General features: G+C 37.7%; 1 non-coding gene across 1 annotated transcript; it reads left to right on the top strand.

The window, feature by feature from the left end:
• The first annotated feature begins 21,632 nt into the window (after window positions 1–21,632).
• Window positions 21,633–21,739, top strand: LOC138421416 (U6 spliceosomal RNA). The gene has a single exon (XR_011249497.1). It is a non-coding gene; the product is annotated as a U6 spliceosomal RNA (small nuclear RNA).
• Window positions 21,740–22,050: the final 311 nt, after the last annotated feature.

Raw genomic sequence — 22,050 nt, 5'->3', positions numbered from 1 at the left:
GGACTCTCTTAGATTTAACTTCTAAGGGATTCCTGCCCCCAGTAGTAGATATAATGGTCATCTGAGTTAAATTCACCCATTCCAGTCCATTTTAGTTCGCTGATTCCTAGAATGTGGGTATTTACTCTTGCCATCTCCTGTCTGACCACTTCCAATTTGCCTTTATTCATGGACCTAACATTCCAGGTTCCCATGCAATATTGCTCTTTACAGCATTGGACCTTGCTTCTATCACCAGTCACATCCACAGCTGGGTATTGTTTTTGCTTTGGCTCCATCCTTTCATTCTTTCTGGAGTTATTTTTCCACTGATCTCCAGTAGTATATTGGGCACCTACTGACATGGCGAGTTCCTCTTGGAGTATCCTATCATTTTGCCTTTTCATATTGTTCATGGGGTTCTCAAGGCAAGAATACTGAAGTGGTTTGCCATTCCCTTCTTCAGTGGACCACATTTTGTCAGACCTCTCCACCATGACTTGCCCATCTTGGATGGCCCTACAGGGCATGGCTTAGTTTCATTGAGTTAGACAAGGCTATGGTCCTAGTGTGATTAGATTGACTAGTTTTCTGTGATTATGGTTTCAGTATGTCTGTCCTCTGATGCCCTCTTGCAACACCTGCCAGCTTACTTGGGTTTCTCTTACCTTGGACGTGGGGTATCACTTCATGGCTGCTCCAGCAAAGCGCAGCCTCTGCTCCTTACCTTGGACGAGGGGTATCTTCTCACCACTGCCCCTCCTGAGCTTGAACATGCAGTAGCTCCTCTAGCCCTCCTGTGCCCGTGCAGCCACCGCTCCATGGATGTGGGGTAGCTCCTCCCAGCCGCCACCCCTGTTTGTTTCCAAGGCAAACCATTAAATATCAGAATAATCCAAGTCTATGCCCCAACCAGTAACACTGAAGAAGCTGAAGTTGAACGGTTCTATGAAGACCTACAACCCTTTTAAACTAACATCCCCAAAAGCTGTCCTTTTCATTATAGGGGACTGGAATGCAAAAGTAGGATGTCAAGAAACACCTGGAGTAACAGGCAAATTTGGCCTTGGAATACAGAATGAAGCAGGGCAAAGGCTAATAAAATTTTGCCAAGAGAACACACTGGTCATAGCAAACACCATCTTCCAACAACACAATAGAAGACTCTACACATGGACATCACCAGATGGTCAACACCAAAATCAGATTGATTATATTCTTTACAGCCAAAGATGGAGAAGCTCTATATAGTCAACAAAAACAAGAGCAGGAGCTGACTGTACTCAGATCATGAACTCCTTATTGGCAAATTCAAACTTAAACTGAAGAAAGTAGGGAAAACCACTAGACCATTCAGGTATGACCTAAATCAAATCCCTTATGATTATACAGTGGAAGTGAGAAATAGATTTAAGGGACTAGATCTGATAGATAGAGTACCTGATGAAATATGGAACGAGGTCCGTGACATTGTACAGGAGGCAGGGATCAAGACCATCCCTATGGAAAACAAATGCAAAAAGCCAAAATGGCTGTCTGGGGAGGCCTTACAAAAAGCTGTGAAAAGAAGAGAGGTGAAAAGCAAAGGAGAAAAGGAAAGATATAAGCATCTGAATGCAGAGTTCCAAAGAATAGCAAGGAGAGATAAGAAAGCCTTCCTCAGTGATCAGTGCAAAGAAATAGAGGAAAACAACAGAATGGGAAAGACTAGAGATGTCCTCAAGAAAATTAGAGATTCCAAGGGAACATTTCATGCAAAGATGGGCTCGATAAAGGGCAGAATGGTATGGACCTAACAGAGGCAAAAGATATTAAGAAGAGGTGGCAAGAATACACAGAAGAACTGTACAAAAAAGATCTTCATGACCAAGATAATCACAATGGTGTGATCACTCACCTAGAGCTAGACATCCTGGAATGTGAAGTCAAGTGGACCTTAAAGCATCACTACAAACAAAGCTAGTGGAGGTGATGGAATTCCAGTTGAACTGTTTCAAATCCTGAAAGATGATGCTGTGAAAGTGCTGCACTCAATATGCAGCAAATTTGGAAAACTTAGCAGTGGACACAGGACTGGAAAAGGTCAGTTTTCATTCCAATCCCAAAGAAAGGCAATGCCAAAGAATGCTGAAACTACCACACAATTGCACTCATCTCACAAGCTAGTAAAGTAATGCTCAAAATTCTCCAAGCCAGGCTTCAGCAATACATGAAATGTGAAATTTCAGATGTTCAAGCTAGTTTTAGAAATGGCAGAGGAACCAGATATCAAATTGCCAACATCTGCTGGATCATGGAAAAAGCAAGAGAGTTCCAGAAAAACATCTATTTCTGCTTTATTGACTATGCCAAAGGTTTTGACTGTGTGGATCATGATAAACTGGAAAATTCTGAAAGAGATGGGAATACAAAACCACCTGACCTCTTTAGAAACCTATATGCAAGTCAGGAAGCAACAGTTAAAACTGGACATGGAACAACAGACTGGTTCCAAATAGGAAAAGGAGTACATCAAGGCTCTATATTGTCACTCTGCTTATTTAACTTCTATGCAGAGTACATCTTGAGAAACGCTGGGCTGGAAGAAGCACAAGCTGGAATCAAGACTGCCGGAAGAAATATCAATAGCCTCAGATATGCAGATGACACCACTCTCATGGCAGAAAGTGAAGAACTAAAGAGCCTCTTGATGACAGTGAAAGAGGAGAGTGAAAAAGTTGGCTTAAAGCTCAACATTCAGAAAATGAAGATCATGGCATCTGGTCCCATCACTTCATGGGAAATAGATGGGGAAACAGTTGAAATAGTGGCTGACTTTATTTGGGGGGGCTCCAAAATCACTGCAGATGATGACTGCAGCCATGAAATTAAAAGATGCTTACTCCTTGGAAGAAAAGTTATGACCAACCTAGATAGCATATTGAAAAGCAGAGACATTACTTTGCCAACAAAGATCCATCTAGTCAAGGCTATGGTTTTTCCAGTGGTCATGTATGGATGTCAGAGTTGGACTGAGAAGAAGGCTGAGAACCAAAGAACTGATACTTTTGAACTGTGGTGTTGGAGAAGACTCTTGAGAGTCCCTTGGACTGGAAGGAGATCCAGCTAGTCCATTCTAAAGGAGATTAGCCCTGGGTGTTCTTTGGAAGGACTGATACTAAAGCTGAAGCTCCAGTACTTTGGCCACCTCATGTGAAGAGTTGGCTTATTGGAAAAGACTCTGATGCTGGGAGGGATTGGGGGCAGGAGGAAAAAGGGACAACAGAGGATGAGATGGCTGGATGGCATCACTGACTCAATGGACGTGAGTTTGAGTGAACTCTGGGAGATGGTGATGGACAGGGAGGCCTGGTGTGCTGCGATTCATGGGTTCACAAAGAGTCGGACACAACTGAGTGACTGAACTGAACTGATTTGAGCTGTTACTGTATGCTAAGCATTAAGGCATTTAGACATGATCATTCATATAGTTACTACAACTTCAATCTCTAAATGCTCTGTTATGTTAAAAAATTAATTCAAATTCAATGTAGGAAAAATGGAAACTATAGAAAAGTTGAAAGAATAAAATGATTAACAACCAAAATTGCTCTACCTAGCAGTCTCCTTTGTTAACTTATGTTAGGCTGCACAGAGCTTTCCTTAGGCTTTTCCTTAGCACAATTTAGTTCTTTTTTGATGTGAGTAAATATGCATCCACATCTTTTCTAGCTATTACTTCATATTTGTTTCAGTTACTACTTCACTATATATTATGGACTTTAGATATCTAAATAAAAATTCAGCTCCAGTTTACTATTCTAGCAACAGCCTATGAGAATTATAATATCTTCTGGGATTGAAAATTTTGTTTTTGCATGGATTCTTTACCATGCTTACTGAATTTGCTATTCCAAAGGATTCTGTTTTGTTTGGCCTCCAATATATAAAAGTAATTTGGCCATATACCTCCTCTTGCTAGTATTACCTCTACCAATTTTGGAAAATCTAGATGATGAAAAGAATCTGAGGAAGGAAGTCATAGCTAGGAGAATGATGTAATTTATCATTTAAAGTAAGACATTTGTGAGAATGACAAAGAGCATTATTAAAATTTATACTAAAACAACAAACCTAAAACAAGACTACCCAGGGAAACCAGAATTAACCTACCTATAGCCCTTTGGCTCTCTATATGTAGATCACCCTCTCAGACCAGGCACTTCTGAATGATGGTGATTGATAGAGAATTCAGTGGCATCTACCCTTTTGGTTTCTGTATGCCCCTGTTCTGCTCTTGGTCCTGGTTTCCCTTAGATCGAGGTCTCACTCTTTCCCTGCTACTGAAATGCACACTTCTACATTACCTTGCTTCTGCACTGGGTGGTACAGGCAGAGGATCTCAGAGGACAGGAATAGGGTGCTCCAGAGTATCTCTACTCCTTCCTCTCAGTTTCTGGGGGCAACTGGGAGGAACTGCATTCCACAGATGGTTCCATTTCCTTCCAGGCAGTCCTGTTGTGATATATCTTTCCTAGTTGTCTGTCCTTAGCAAAATATTTGTGACTGATTTAGGTGATGTTATCAGAAGAGGAAGATTAAGATGTGGTGTTAGGGACAGGAGCTTTATTACATTAAAGTTATGGAAAACCAAGAATCTTCTTCGCTGGGATGTTTCTATTTACTTTAACGTGAATAATCTAGGTTCTTTATGGAAAGAATACAAAACACAAATAAGCAAAAAGAGTTTCATAGAGGATGTCATACATGCTTTTCTGTCCTTTTTCACATATTGTAATTGAAGCATCTTTTCCCATCTAATACAGATGTAACATCATTTTGAATAGCTGGAATTATTTCATAAAAATGATTCACTGTATATTCAATAACTTATTTAATGTCCCATATTAGAACACTTAACTATTTCTTTTTTCCCTGTTGCAAACAATACTATGAGAAATATACGTTGTAACAAACATACACAATTGTGCACTCATAAAATTAATGTATCTATGAGGACAAATTCTTGATAGTAGATTTTTTTCTTAAAATTTATCTTAGTTTTTAAGGCTTTTACCTTACATTGCTAAATGATTCTTCAGTATACCTATGTACTGATGATTCTTCAGCAGATCTATGTATTATTATTTACTCAAAGTATGTTACTTGGCCATATTTCTTTTATGATTTGCCTATAAATGTCCTCAGATCATCGTCTCTCATATGCTGTTCATTGTTCATGTTTTCCTTTTACAGTTAAAATAAGCTAATTACATGCCCAGTTGTCATATGTCTTATATATGTTGTTCTCAGTCTTTCAGCTATAGTTTTAGTTTTTTTATGATAGAGACTTTTACTTTTATAAGAGTTAATAACATATTCCTCAACCTAGAGTCAACAGCCCTTGTCCTCACCATCTCTCCAGGCTTGCCAAGTTAAGCTCTTAAACTCTAACTTTCTCATATGTAAACAGAAGAAGATAATAATGTCTATCTGATAGATTTGCTATTAGGAATAACTGTGTTATGATGAATGAAAATTGGGTCTAATAGATAAATGTTATATAAGGCTTGATGTATAGTAAATTCTCAATCTATTCAAATACAGCACCTATCTCATAGTTTTCTTAATTTTTATCTCTGTAGTCTAGCTCAAGTTTTTCCTATATTTAACCAATCCAGTTTTCCCTACTATCTTGTGCTCTTACTTAAATGTGACAGTTAATGAAGTTCTTTTATTGCTAATTTTCTAGCAGTTCTTTCTTTCTTCCTATTCATTCATTTTCCTACTTATGTTGACTCCTGTATTTCACCGTTTTGTCCTCTATGTTTGTTATACTACTGTTATTGAATTTCCCTGAGGGTATAAAGATATTTTGTTCTGTTACAATAGATTATTTTCAGAGGTATCTATTTACTCTGCGTTTTAAGAGTAAGACTTTATTGCTTTTATATTGTAGTATTTTTCCCGTAGTACTACATTTTAAATTGCTTTGTTTTCTTTCTCTATACTTTTCCTTGAATAAAATAAGTTTTTCCTAAACTAAAGCCTTGTGTCTGCTTGTAAAGCTGCTCTTGTTTCTACTTCCTGTGCTTTTGGATATTATTTGAATCTCTTTTTCAGTTCTACAGCTTAAGGACTGAATAATGCAAATAATTATATGTTTTTTGGAAGATAATTTTCTAATGCAACTCTGGTCTGTTAGCTGTCTTTCATATCTAATTCCTGGTTATTGGATTTTTAGGAACTGATGGAAAAGCTTTTGAAAATTTCTATATAAACTATTACCAGGGTTTTCCTGTCTCTGTTACACAAACAATATTTTAATTGTGGAGATTTCAGCTGTCTGAATATATCACCAGCCATGTCCCTCTCCATGTTTGCATGCCATTTCCACTGCTCACAATGAACTGACTCACTGGAAAAGACCCTGATGCTAGGAAAGATTGAGGGCAGGAGGGGAAGGGGGCCACAGAGGACGAGATGGTTAAATAGCATCATCGACTCAATGGACATGAGTTTAAGCAAACTCTAGGAGATAGTGGAGGATAGAGGAGCCTGGTGTGCTACAGTCTATGAGGTCACAAAGAGTAGGACATGACTTAGTGACTGAACAACAGCCACCACCACCGACTTTACTCTAGTTATGCCTCAGATGTTTCTATGTTTGGGTTTAGAAATTTGACCAGAAGAGGAGAAAACAGAAGAGAAGGGATGAATTGGCAGGACAATAGTTGCCATATAAAACTATTGTCTCTCATTTGCTAGGAAAGGAATTGCTGCCAGTTCTCAGACTGCAGAATCTCTGGTACTCCAAGTCAGAGCATGTATAATAAAGGACAGATAAACACTATTTTTCTTTCTTTCTTCATGCAGTATCTAATTCTGAAATTAAAAACCAAATATGGGACAAAAAATGTTTTATAGATGGAAAGAGCCCTACAATGGAAATGAAGTGGGAAAGCAGAAATAAATATATTAGGATTAAAGGAAGATGAGTCTGATAAAGTAGGTTGGGAATAGACTATAAAAGATTTTATATACCAGGACATTTCATTTGTGTTTACAAAGTAAGTTGCTATTGAGGAATCATGGAATATTTTAACTGAGGAATTTTCATAATTATATTTGAGTTTTACAATGATTACCCTGTTGGAACCATGGTATATAATATATTTAAGGAGAACAGAGTCAGGAGTCAGGGAGATAAATTTAGAAACTATTACCATATCTAGGTGAGAGATGATAAAGGACAGAATAAACTTCAAAAGTTGATATGAAGGAAAGAGAAATAAAATGGATTTTGAAAACTATAAGTTATCAAGGTTGAAGGATCAACTGGGGAAAAGCCTCCAATACATTTTTCCCCCAACTTTGCACTAAAACAACAAACAGGACACAGGGGAGAAAAAATAAAAAGTCACACCTTCAACAAAAAGTGAGATGTAAAACGATTTTCATTTTGACAAGAGAAACTAAAGACATCTAATGAGGTGATGTGTAGCAGGCCTATTAAAGAGGGATGAGACTCAGGGTGAGGGGTAAAGCTATGGATGCAGGAAGAGGACCAAAGAGCATTATCAAAGGACAGTGTGGCTTCCATCATTGTTTGACATCAGGGCTATTATAGAGAGATTATAATAGTTGTCAATATTTTAAGCAGTATGTGATTTAGCCTAAACTATTCTGAAACTATGATTTATTCACACCTGACACACACACACACACACACACACGCACACACACATATGGAGTAGGTGGGGGAGAAGGGAAGAGAGAGGGAGAGAAAAAGCATAAATACTTTGACAGTGTGGTCTGACCACATTTATAGGTAAGTCATAAAAGAAGAAACATAGCCAATTAGCATGATTTTAATAAACCTATTTGGATCATTCACATAATGACTAGGGAAAAACAAGTCCTACATGGGAAACTGATGTGAGTATTAGATAATTCCAGTTTAGTTTAGTTCAGTCGCTCAGTCATGTCCAGCTCTTTGTCACCCCATGGACGGCAGCGTGACAGGCCTCCCTGTCCATCATCAACTCCGGGGTTTACTCAAACTCATGTCCATTGAGTCGGTGATGCCATCCACCCATCTCATCCTCTGTTGTCCCCTGCTCCTCCTGCCTTCAATCTTTCCAAGTATCAGGGTTTTTTCCAGTAAGTGAGCTGTTCAAATTGGGTGGCCAAATTATTGGAGTTTCATCTTCAGCATCAGTTCTTCCAATGAATATTCAAGATTGATTTCCTTTAGCATGGACTGGTTGGATCTCCTTGCAGTCCAAGGGACTCTCAAGAGTCTTCTCCAACACCACAGTTCAAAAGCATCAATTCTTCGGTGCACAGCTTAAATATATATGTGCCTTTTGACTTTAAACCTTAAGAAAAATATGTACAAAAAACAGTGCCAATCCCTTTAGTCATAAACATTTTCAAGCATGTTTAGAATGCAAAGCAAACCTGACAACTGGGTCAAATTTATATATACGCACACATACATTTCAATTTGTTTCTCTTTGAAATTATCTTCCATAATTGGACCCTTGAAATTATCTTCCATAATTGGACCCTCTAAAGGCCCCAGTTTCTCAAGTTGTACATGATCCAGGTAAACTTTCTCCCTTAAAACTGGAGATTCCAGGTACCTTTTTGAGCAGTGCTTTCTCCAAAGGGAAATCACACCTATTCTGGGTTGTCAGATACTTTGAAGTTTTTATTCTTAAATGTAGTATAGAGGGTGTAGGCGAATAAGGAGAGATTTAAAAATCTATCTTAAACATCCAATTCTTCAAGCTCTGTTCTGGCTCCTCATCTTCTAACTAGGACTATCCCCTGCAAGTGAAGCAGGCTTTCATCTAATTCTAGCTTAAACTTGACAGTCTCATTAGCTTTTTGATGACATTTCCTGTTCCTTCCATCACTGAGGCCTTTTGCATGACAGACACTGTCTGACTGGGGCCCTGAAGTTTTCTTCAGAACTTCAACCCTCTGGTTTCCAGATGGGAATTCTTTTATATGCACATCAGCTCTCTGCCCAATTGATCTGTCTGAGATATTTCTTTTGTCCTGGTTAACTATTTTCATGCTCAGCATCATTACTAGTACTTCCTGGAAATAATCTCTTCTGTTGCCCACATCCTGTACTGTCAGGCTCTAGGAAGACTTACACAGAGGAGAGAAAGGGGCAAAGCATCCTTCTATGACTCGCATGATTTTAGAGACACCTCTGGGAAAGATGAGACTATGAATTAGGAAAGAATTTCAACAGCTCTTCCATCCTCCTTTTCCTCGTCACCTACCTGAGGTTTTGTGGGGTTTCTGTACAACAACTTTGGGGACTCACTCAAGTTCTGAAAGAAAGAGCAGGGGAATTCAGACACAACTTAGGCAGTTCTGACTCGGTGCGTCCAAAGCAGTCAAGATACCAGCTGGGGTTATAGAGATCTGAAACGTTGACTGAGGCTGGAAGATCTACTTCCGGGATAGCTTACTCACAGGGTTGGCAAGTAAGCACTGGCTGTTGGTGGGAGGCTGCTTTCCATGTGGGTATCTGCACCGGGCCACTGAGAGTCTACGCCACATGGCGGCTCGCTTCCCCTGAGCGAGTGATCCCAGAGACAGAGACAGAACCTGAGATGCCTTTCACAATGCCAGGAGGAAGCTGTAACCCCATATACGCGTGCGCTAAATCATTCCAGCTGTGTCGGAACTCTGTGTGACCCCATGGCCTGTAGGCTTTCAGGCTCCTCTGTCCATGGGATTATCCCACATCAAAAGTTTTACATCACTCTCATATTTTAGATCACGCAAGCCAGATAGTGATTCAAAATGAGAGGGAACTACAAAAGAGCGTAAATATCAAAAGGTAGGCTGGTTGGTGGCCATCTTGGAAGCTGACTGCTACTGGTATCCATGATTCAGTGCTGGTCCTGTCATAAAGAAGTCTTAATTAAATAATGGTTTCCTCAATTTAACATAAAATTATGTTTAATGACATATGAATTTATTATACTATATTCTCTTAAGTTTTCTTCATTTGTTCTTCTTGTAAATTTTCTATCTGGCATAACACAACATAATGTGTGTTCCTAAAACATTGCTTTCTTCGTCTTTTTTTAATCTGTGCTAGTCTCAAACCCTCAATGGTAAGCCACCAGTTCTTAGCTGTCAGAGGTTGTCAAGTTTAAGATGATTTTTATGATGTTCCTGTTAAGTGCAGAAAAATAAACCCTATAGTTTATTATTACCTAAAATGCAACTTTGAAGACAGTTGGCTCTTTAGTATAACAAAATATAAAGGCTAAAACAAAGTGACTAAATAAACAATGTGAATGTTCTCTACCTTAATAAATCTGACCCATGCAAGTTTTTAGAAAAGATCCAATAATTGCTGTGCAAATCAAAGGGAGAAGAGGTTTATTTATGTAACACAGAAGTCTTATACATTATTTTTATCAATTTGAATTTTTAGTTTACTTCTTTTCTGCTCTACCAGGAGGATGAATTAGAAGATTATTTAGACTTGTATGGGGTTCTCTGGTGGCTCAGATGTTCGATCCCCGGGTTGGGAAGAACCCCTGGAGAAGAGAATGGCTACCTACTCCATATTCTTGCCTGGAGTATTCCATGAACAGAGGAGCCTGACAGGCTGTAGTTCACCTTTCAAAGAGTGGGACACAACTGAGTGACTAACACACACACTATATGTACACATATACATGTTCATGTATTTATATATATGCATAATATGTGTGTGTATATATAAAGTTTACTCAAGAACTTGTATTTTTCTGTATTATAGTTGGTAGTACCAGATGTTCTGGGAGTTTATTTCTGACAACATAATAATTTGATGAAGATATCCTGAGGAGAAGAGAGATTATATCCTTTAGTTCTTTCTAGAACCATGGCATGATGAATTGCAAAGTTACCTCTATCCCTTCATCCAGGCAGTTCCAAGGCTTTACTCCTCCAGGAAGTCTTCTATGATCACTCCTGCCTAAGGTAATGCCTTCTTGCTATAGGGTCTTATTATTGTTGCTATTTGTACCAGTCATGATATACAACATTCAATGCATTGTACTGTCAGCTGTTTTTCCCATGTGTACTTGTAAGCTACTCCAAACATACTATGAGATTCTTATAATATTATTTTCTATTTACAAAATGAGTTAGAGTAAAAATCTTGGCACATACTAGGTGTTCAATTCCCATGTATTTCCTGCCTAGACCACCAAACACATGGCCATACACCCTAAAAATATGGATTAAATGTTCATGCACTGGTTGGAAATCACAATATGATAGCCTCTATGTGGGTATATTATATTATGTTCTGTGCAAATGAGATCATCATGTACAATATTCACATTAACCTCAGGTTCCAACATAATCAACTCAACCGCAGAAAGTTAATAAGGGGCAAAGGGAAGTGAGTGTGTTCTCACTCCAACTAGACAGATGTTTATATTCCATATACAAGTTGACTTGCACAGATTCCCAATGAGACTTACTTCTATTATGAATCCCCAGTAATATACATATGGCTAGGAAAGTGGATATATTTCCTTTTGGGCTGTGCAACACTGCTTGTGGGAACCTTGTTCTCCAATCAGGAATTGAACTTGGGGACATGGCGCTGAAAATGCTGAGTTTTAACCACTGGACCACCAGGGAACTCCTCAGTTCAGTTCACTTCAGTTCAGTCACTCAGTCATGTCCAACTCTTTGCGATCCCATGAATTGCACCACGCCAAGCCTCCCTGTCCATCACCAACTCCCAGAGTTCACTCAAACTCACGTCCATTGAGTTGATAATGCCATCCAGCCATCTCATCCTCTGTCATCCCCTTCTCCTCCTGCCCCCAATCCCTCCCAGCATCACAGTCTTTTCCAATGAGTCAACTCTTCGCATGAGGTGGCCAAAGCACTGGAGTTTCGGCTTTAGCATCATTTCTTCCAAAGAACACCTAGGGCTAATCTCCTTCAGAATGGACCGTTTGGATCTCCTTGCAGTCCAAGGGACTCTCAAGAGTCTTCTCCAACACCACAGTTCAAAAGCATCACTTCTTCGGCACTCAGCTTTCTTCAAGTCCAACTTTGACATCCATACATGACCACTGGAAAAACCATAGCCTTGACTAGACAGACCTTTGTTGGCAAAGTAATGTCTCTGCTTTTCAATATGCTATCTATGTTGGTCATAACTTTCCTTCCAAGGAGTAAGCGTCTTTTAATTTCATGGCTGCAATCACCATCTGCAGTGATTTTGGAGCCCCCCAAAATAAAGTCTGACACTGTTTCCACTGTTTCCCCATCTATTTCCCATGAAGTGATGGGACCAGATGCCCTGATCTTCGTTTTCTGAATGGTGAGCTTTAAGCCAACTTTTTCACTCTCCACTTTCACTTTCATCAAGAGGCTTTTTAGTTCCTCTTCACTTTCTGCCATAAGGGTGGTGTCATCTGCATACCTGAGGTTATTGATATTTTTCCCAGCGTTCTTGATTCCAGCTTGTGCTTCTTCTAGCCCAGCGTTTCTCATGATGTACTCTGCATAGAAGTTAAATAAGCAGAGTGACAATATACAGCCTTGATGTACTCCTTTTCCTATTTGGAACCAGTCTGTTCCATGTCCAGTTCTAATTGTTGCTTCCTGACCTGCATATAGATTTCTCAACAGGCAGGTTAGGTGGTCTGGTATGCCCATCTCTTTAAGAATTTTCCACACTTTATTCCTAAGGATGGGTAAATTTTGAGACCTAGCTTTCAACCCATAGATAGGAAGGTAGAAGCAGTAGGGTAGAAGTGTGAGAAAGAGGCAGAGAGATATTCACCATGCTGCCTTGAAAAGGAAGAGGGAGACCTTCTTATTTATTTTTTTCTTCTTGCAAATGATGCTCTAAAAGTGTCAAAGTATCAATAGAAGCCCGACAAACCCTACACAGGCTACAGATTTCTTTCTGCCAGTACAATGGTGATTTTTTAAAAAATTAAACCGCTATTTACCCATGACTCCAGCATTCTTGCCTGGAGAATTACATGCACAGAGGAGTCTGGCAAGCTATAGTCCACAGGGTTGCAAAGAGTTGGACACAACTAACCGACTATCACACACACATATTTACTAATGAAGAGAGTCACATAATAGTCTCCCATTCAGCTTCTCTTAAAAAAAAAAAAAAACTCCGATGATCCATTAACAGGGGCTGTAATATGGTGACTGTGGGTTAGAGCTGAGTAGCAACTGCCCTTACTAAAAGGTTCAAATAAATAAGGCAGCATCTTAAAAGTAGGTGTCATAGATGAGAGCAGGTCATCACACTGAAGCAGGAGTACCAGTTAGAGTTTGTTAAAGAGATGGCATGGGGACAGAACCTTAAGATTTGGATTTGGGTACGCATAATGTAGACAGAGAAACATAAAGAAGGAAAGCATAAACCATATAAACCATTTCCTTGTGACTGGATAACTAGTATTCTGACTGGAACAAAGTCTTCTCATAGAGTCCAAAAAAGAACTTGGAGAAATGTCTGCTTAGGTCTTCTGCCCATTTTCCAACTGGGTTGCTTTTTGGTTGTTGTTACCGAGTTGTATAAGCTGTTTGTGTATTTTGGAAATTGAACCTTTGTTGGTTGCGTCATTTGTAAATATTTTCTTCCATTCTGCAAGTTGTCTTTTCATTTTGTTTCTGGTTTATTTTGCTTATAAGTTTGTTTAGGTCCTATTTGTTTACCTTTACTTTTATTTCTCTTGTTTGGGAGCCTGAGCTAAGGAAACAGGCATGTCAAGATGCTCATCATCACTAATTAATAGAGAAATGCAAATGAAAACTGCCATGGGGCACCACCTCACATCAGTCAGAGAGGCCATAATTAAAAAGTCTGCAAACAATAAAAGTTGATGAGGGTGTGGAGGAAAGCGAACCCTCTTACACTGTAGGTAGGAATGTAAAATGCTGCGTCCACTATGGAGAACAATATGGAGGTTCCTCAAAAAGCTAAAAATAGAGTTCCCACATGATCCAGCAATGCTACTGGACTATATACTTCTACTTTGAAGCACATATACATCTACCTTGAATATATATGGACATATACTCAAACAAAACTATAATGCAAAAAGATACATGCACCTCTGTGTTCACAGCGCAGAAGGAGGGGGTTCAATCCCTTGGTTGGGAAGATCTCCTGGAGAAGAAAATGGTAACCCCACTCTAGTACTCTTTTCTGGGAAATCTCATGGACAGAGGAGCCTGATGGGCTACAGTCCATGGGTCACAAAAGAGTTGGACACTACTTAGTGACTAAACAACAACAACAAAATATATATACAAACACATATTAATACAATGGGCTATTACTCAGCCAGAAAAAAGAATAAAACAATGCCATTTACACCAACATGGATAGAACTAGAGATTATCATACTAAGTGAAGTAAGTCAGAAACAAAATTATGACTTACTTCACTTAGTATGATAATCAATATTGAAGTATAGTTGGCTTACAATCTTGTGTTAATTTCTGCTGTACAGCGAAGTGACTCAATTATACATATATATAATCTTTTTCATATTTTTTCATTATGGTTTTCCACAGGATAATGAATATAGTTGCCCATGCTATATAATAATAGGACCACGTTTTTTATTCATCCTATATACATACACACACACACACACACACACACACACACACACACACACACATATATACACCAGTTCGCATATGCTAGTTCCAAACTCCTAATCCTTGCCTCCTTCACCCTCCCACCTTCACTGTCAACCACAAGTCTGTTCTCTGTATCCAAGATTCTGTTTCACAGATATGTTCCTTTGTGCCATTTGTACCATATTTTAGATTCCATGTATAAGAGACCCCATGGACTATACAGTCCATGGAATTCTCCAGGTCAGAATACTGGAGTGGGTAGCCTTTCCCTTCTCCATGTATAAGTGATATCATATGGTATTTGACATTTTGCTTCCCTGTTCTTCACCATCTCCCAGAGTTTTCTCAAATTCATGTCCGTTGAGTCGGTGATAATACCAAATTGTCTCGTCCTCTGTCATCCCCTTCTCCTCCTGTCTTCAATCTTTCCCAGCATTAGGGTCTTTTCCAGTGAGTAAGCTCTTCAAATCAGGTGGACAAAGTATTGGAATTTCAGCTTCAGCATCTGTCCTTCCAATGAACTTTCAGGTTTGACCTCCTTTAGGTAAATCATTTTAATCATAAAATCAGTTTAAACTCTTTTTATAAAGAGTTTTGTTGACAATCAGATTTTTTCTCAGTTTTTTTCTCTCTCTTCTTTCATTACTTACTTTCTTTTCTTTCTTTTTAATTTTATTTTACTTTCACTTCTTTATATGGGCATATTTTCTGTTTATTTTTATTATAAAATTTCTTTCATATACAGTCTCCTGTCAACTTTGTAAGAATGAATAGAATGTGAATTATGATATTTATAAGGCTTATACTTAGTCTACATAAGCTATACTAAAATATTTTGTTGTTTAATCCAAGTTAATTTATTTTTAGATTCTAGCCCCAAACCAACAATGTAGGACCAATCTACTGTAGGCCATTAGACTTCCTTAATAGGAACCCAGAGGGAAATAAGGAGCTGGTGTCACAACTGTCAACATCATTTCTATCATGTGACAATAAAAAAGATTTACATTTAAGCTTCTAACTTTGGTTACTATGATTCCTACTTTCTGGATTTCATAATCAAAATTATAGCCAAGCATCATTTGATAACTGTAATTAGAAAACAATGGGTCTGCAGCTGTACTTATTGTTATCATTTGGTTATTACACAGCAATCTTAAGATTTTGCAGATTCTGACCAAATTTTCATCTGCTATTTATATACTGAACCATGCCATTACAATTTTGCTTTGAATAATTTTTTTATCAAATATATAGACAAGAATTATGGTTGCTTCTGTCCAGTCTCCAATGACAAGAAATGATCCAGTCCAGAGAGGACCAGATGATGTGCATAGACTTCTGGACCCTCAGGTGGTGACTTAGACCTCCTTCTAAGTTGAGTGTTTTATAAATCTTGCCAGAGGCAGAGACTTTTTCTGCTTTAAGGGCAGAGCTCCACTTAGCTAGATGCATACTGGTTACTATGATTGAAACCAGTTACCATGCCAAAGTCCAGCTAGACCCTGAGAACATCAAGTGAGAGAGACCACTCATATATGTAAAGGTTGACAGTCCAGTTCATCCTCACTAAGTACCTGGCATGAAAATGATGCCATCCTGGGGGCCCCCAAACTAGCCCTCCTAACATCTGGATGATTCTGACCTCAAAAGATGGCCACAGGGAACAAAAGACAGAATATCCAATGAAGATCCCTCAAATTCCTGACTCATAAAATCATATATAATTGCAAAAGATGTCTGTTTTACACTGCTAAGTTGTGATGTCATTTGCTACGTGTCAATACTAACCAGAACATAAATTGACTGCTATTTTTTGTGTGACTGCAAAGGAGAGAACTAAGTATAATTAGTGCAAGTTATAAATAGCCATTGTTGTTCACTCACTCAATCATGTCTAACTCTTTGTGATTCCACAAACTGCAGCATGCCAGGCTTGCCTGTCCTTCACCAACTTCTGGAGCTTGCTCAAACTCGTGTCCATTGAGTTGGTGATGCCATGCAACCATCTCATCCTCTGTCATCCCCTTTTCCTCATGCCTTCAGTCTTTCCCAGTATCAGGGTCTTTTCCAAAGAGTTGGCTTTCCACATCAGGTGGCCAAAGTATTGGAGCTTCAGCCTCAGCATCAGTCCTTCCAATGAACAATCAGGATAGATTTCCTTTAGGACTGACTGGTTTGATAAATACCCACACAATAATTCAATGAGAGGAAATATTTTCTAATGTATTCTATAATGGAATGGGTTGCTGTGAAATGTAGAGAGGTTCTAGACATTGGAAGCAATTAAGCAGAAGCCACATAGCCATATGCTTGCATGTCCATATTAGTCATCACTCAGTCATGCCCAGCTCTTTGTGAGCCCATGGACTGTAGCCTGCCAGGCTCCTCTGTCCATGGAATTCTCCAGGCAAAAATATTAGAGTGGGTACCCATTCCCTTCTCCAAGGGATCTACCCGATCCAGGGATCTTCCTGATCCAGGGATCAAGCCCAGGTCTCCTGCATTATAGGCAGATTCTTTACTATCTGAGCCATCAGGGAAGCCCATATGCTTAAGTTATACTAAGAATGAAATTATCAGATAAAGAGAAAATAAGAAAGTCTTTCAACCTGAGAATAGTTACTGAATGTCAAAAAAGATTAAAATAATATATCTTTTCACTTAGTCCTCATTTATCAAAGTAGCTTAAACATATATTTATTTAAACCTTAGGATAACTCTGTAAGATAAATTGGGTCATCTATTATCCCTATTTTATAATAACTATAGCTAATATGTTTATTAAGTACTTACTAAGTGTCAGGATTAAACCAAATATTTTAGAAATATAATCTAATTAAGCCCCCCAAATAACACTTTAGAGTATATTCTGTTATTATCCTGATTTTACCGAAAAGGCAAAAAGAAGAAGGTAAGTCACAAGAAGGTAAGTAACTGCCCAAGAATACACAGTAAGACAAAAAACTCACTCCAACCTTCTGACTCTTAAGACTGTGGTCTTAACAACTATTATGACACATTTTAGGTTAAGTGTATAACGATTCATACCACATTAGTGATAATAACAGCTAACAGATTTGATTTCTTTTCAAAGACTCTTAGGGGATTTTTTTGTTGGTTTTTGTGGTGTGTGTGTATGTGTGCATTTGCTTTTGTGTGAGTTATGTATTTGTGATTTTTTAGACAAAGAAAATTTAGATTAACAAGAATTTAGATTAAAATCTTAAAAGTGTCCATAATCTTAACTTCTTGATGTTTACAGTATATTTTTATCTAGCCAGCCCACTGAAGACAAACACATTGAATTTTCTCAAAACTGCATTACATCAATATGGAATTAAAAGAGACTGAGAAAATCTCTCTCTTTCTTTCCATCCCCCTTTGTGATAATAAGCTGATATTTTCACAAGGATTCTCATTCTATGCCAGGCACACTGTTGAAGGATTTAATTCTTTTATTTACCGAAATGAAGTAGCATATCGTCATGTACAATTACTCAATAAGAAACTGAGGTTCTGAGGTTACATGAATAGTCCAAAGACAAAGAGCTTTAAAAGTGACAACAACATGATCTTAACCCAAATCTTCCCAGAAGAAGACTCTATGCTTTTACCCAGTCATATTAGTATTTAGCAAATCCAAATAATATCAAATCCCCTACCAAGGCTTCTAGAAAGAATCCATATTTTTCTTGATTGCCCATTCCAAAGTAAACAAATACTTCCAAATATAAACAAATATATTTATATTTTAGTTAATCTCACATTACAACAGAAATGTGTTTTTCTCTTCTCTGATTTAAGTGGAGACTTAGAAATGCTAGCTTTCCCATCTATAAAACAATTTCCCATTCTTCACATTAAAGATTCATACTAACTCATTACTTTGTTTAATGGAGCATCATATTTTGGTAGAAGATGCATTCAAGTAATATTCAGTGTAGTTGATTATGATCCAAGCAGCCCTAAATTAAAATCCTATACCACAAATTTCCTGATTTTTGTGACCCTGTAAAAGGTATGTATGTACTCTGAAATCTAATTTCTCCTATCTAAAAATTGAGATATTACTGCCTGCCTCATAGGGTTGCAATGAAAATTAAATGAGAAGATAGATGGGATTAGCATGGTATTAAAACGAATATAGCTAGCAGGCTCTGTACTTGCTACACAGGAAATCATATAATTCTCATAATAATCCTATGAAGTAGATTCCGTTATTTCACTTTACTCATGAGGAATGAAAGAATAGAGTGACTAAACAAGTTGTATAATGTTAACAAGATAGCAAGTATTATAGCCAGGATTTAAACACAGGTCACCAAGGAGCCCTTAATCACAATGCTATACCTAGGTTTTGAGCAGGTAGATCCACCATGGTAGTTATTTTTTGTCAGTGATAACAGTAGGATTAAATAATGTGGATTCAAATGCAGAAACAAGGATAACTGACTCTCCCTCATCACTTCCAAATATAAAATGGAAATTTCTTTTTTATTTATAAAATGAATATCAGAGCATTGATATCTAAGATGAAGGTCTTAAATAATGCAAGTTCATAAATGAAATACTAAAATATAGCAAGGTAAGAAAATTGTTTGAATTGGTAAATTTATATTCAATATTCTGGTTCAATGAGCAATTTAAAATATATTGATGCCAATAAGAAAAACCAGCACTCCCTAAGCACTTAGTACTGACCCTTCTAAGGCAATCACATTGCCCATCTTATTTGATCCTCACAATGACACAATAAACTAGGCACAGTGTAGTCACATACATGCTTTTGACCTACTCAAAATCAAATCTGTTTTCTGGGCAAATAAAAAATTAGAGTGAGAGAGATGGTTATAGCATAAATGTAAAAATAATTTGTCATTATTCCACTCACTGGGCATGTGTTCCAGAGGGAACAATTTGCAGTCTAAAATATATTCCTCCCTTGTTTAGTCTCAGTTCCTTTGTTCATCTTAAAGCAATAACATCTGACTTTGCTATGTCTACTCTTTAAAAGTATATATTTTTCATATGACAGCCTTTGTAAAAAAAATAATAATAATCTACCTGTGGTTCAAGTGAAGAATCAATGGTCTATACCAATATAGAAGGGAAAATTGTGATGTTGGAATTATTAAGAAACAGTATATCTATGTATTCTATGTCTATATATATATAACAGATAATATATCAAGATCAGTTGGAGTTTATCTAATTTGCAAGGATTTTTAGCACAAGTTCATGTGCTTGATGCACAGTTTGGAGCAAAGAAAGGTTTACTGAAGGTTCATGCAAGTAGTCAGGTAGCTCCTGCCTTAAAAAGCCCTGAACTCCCTGAAGGGTTTCAGCAAAGCATTTTTAAAAGCCAGGTGAGGGAGCGGGGTTGCAGGGTACTTGATCAGTTCATGCAGAGTTCTCTGATTGGCTGATGGTGAGGGAACAGGTGGGTCACAGGGGTTAACTTTATCACTCCTTAGGCTCCAGGAGGCCAGGGACTGTGTGCTCATGATCATCAAGTAGTGAACATCTTCCATTTGGTAGGGGGTTTGCACAACTGTAAAACAATTTAGGAAATCTGTATCAAATACTGTTATCTATATATGGAGAGTAAAAAGTTTACTTAAAACTCAACATTCAGAAAACTAAGATCATGGCATCTGGTCCCATCACTTCATGGCAAATAGATGGGGAAACAATGAAAACAGTGACAGACTTTATTTTGGGGGGCTCCAAAATCACTGCAGATGGTAACTGAAGCCATGAAATTAAAAGATGCTTACTCCTTGGAAGAAAAGTTATGACCAACCTAGACTGCATATTAAAAAGCAGAGACATTACTTTGCCAACAAAGGTCCGTCTAGTCAGGCTATGGTTTTTCCAGTAGTCATGCGTGGATGTGAGAGTTGGACTATAAAGAAAGCTGAGTGCTGAAGAATTGATGCTTTAGAATTTGGTGCTGGAAAAGACTCTTGAGAGTCCCTTGGACTACAAGGAAACCCAACCAGTCCACCCTAAAGGAAATCAGTCTTAAATATTAATTGGAAGGACTGATGCTGAAGCTGAAACTCCAATACTTTGGCCACCTGATGTGAAGAACTGACTCATTTGAGAAGACCCTGATGCTGGGAAAGATTGAAGGCACAAGGAGAAGGGGACGACAGAGGATGAGATGGTTGGATGGCATCACTGACTCAATGGACATGAGTTTCAGTAAACTTTGGGATTTGGTGATGGACAGGGAAACCTGGCATGCTGCAGTCTGTGGAGCTGCAAAGAGTTGGACCACGACTAAGTGACTGAACTGAAGTGATTCAACAGGTACTTCAGAGAGGAGCTAAAGCAGAGGATATTGGGGAAGGTCTGTTCCAGGAAGGCTCCATAGAGTCCTGGTCTGGATGCCTTCACTTTAAAAAAATCTGTAAACATAATTTGATTTATTAATATATTAAGGAGAAAAAGGATACAGTTTGTATGAGTAATATACAGCTTTAAATAAAATACCATGTATATTATAACAAACAGCTTTAAGCAAACTAGTACTTATCCCATTTGTTGTTGTTCAGTCACTGTCATGTCCATCTCTTTGCAAAACCATGGCCTACATAAAGCCAGGAAAAAAATTTTTTAATATATACTAACTGTTTTAATTATTTCAATAGACTCATGGGCTAAATATAGAAAACACTTATCCCATAAGACTGAAAAAATATATACCATTCCAATAACACATATGTTATTAAATAAAATTTTGATTTAAAAGAATGTAAATGAAGCCCTTAAGTAGGTCTTTTCCACATGCATATTATTTTTTTATTATTTCTTACATAAGTATGGAAAATACTTATTCCAGAAGTCTACTGAAATAATTAAAAGTTAAGTGACTGGCATATCGTAGCATAATATTCCTATTTATAAAACAAATGATATAAGACTTGATCAAAAGTAATTAATACATTCTTAGTAGAAAAAAATAAGAACTTAATTTGAAAATGTAGACCAAGGTGCTTGCTTCAGCAGCTCATATACTAAAATTGCAACGATACAGAGAAGATTAGCATGGCCCCTGCTCAAGGATGACACACAAATTTGTGAAGCATTCTATATTTTTCCTTCCTGGCAAATAAATTCCCGTTTCTATCCAAAAGGCCAATAAAACATTTTCAATGAAAAAAAAATGTAGACCAAGATAAAAAATGCCAAATTTCACCATTTATACTAAATAGTGTACTGTATAAGTACTAAATTGCAATAAACAAAGGAAAATACAGTTTAATACATGGGAAATCTACACAAGAATCATTCAAGTAGCCATTAACAGATTTTTTTTGCCACTAAGAAAATTCAAAAGGAATCCAAAATGAATATGTTGTTGTTTAGTCACTAAGTCATGGCCGACTGCTGGAACCCCATGGACTATAG

The sequence above is a fragment of the Ovis canadensis genome, chromosome 15, assembly GCF_042477335.2.
Source record: "Ovis canadensis isolate MfBH-ARS-UI-01 breed Bighorn chromosome 15, ARS-UI_OviCan_v2, whole genome shotgun sequence".
Classification (NCBI taxonomy): domain Eukaryota; kingdom Metazoa; phylum Chordata; class Mammalia; order Artiodactyla; family Bovidae; genus Ovis; species Ovis canadensis.
Note: the sequence above shows the minus strand (reverse complement) of the source record. Positions and strands in the feature narration are given on the sequence as shown.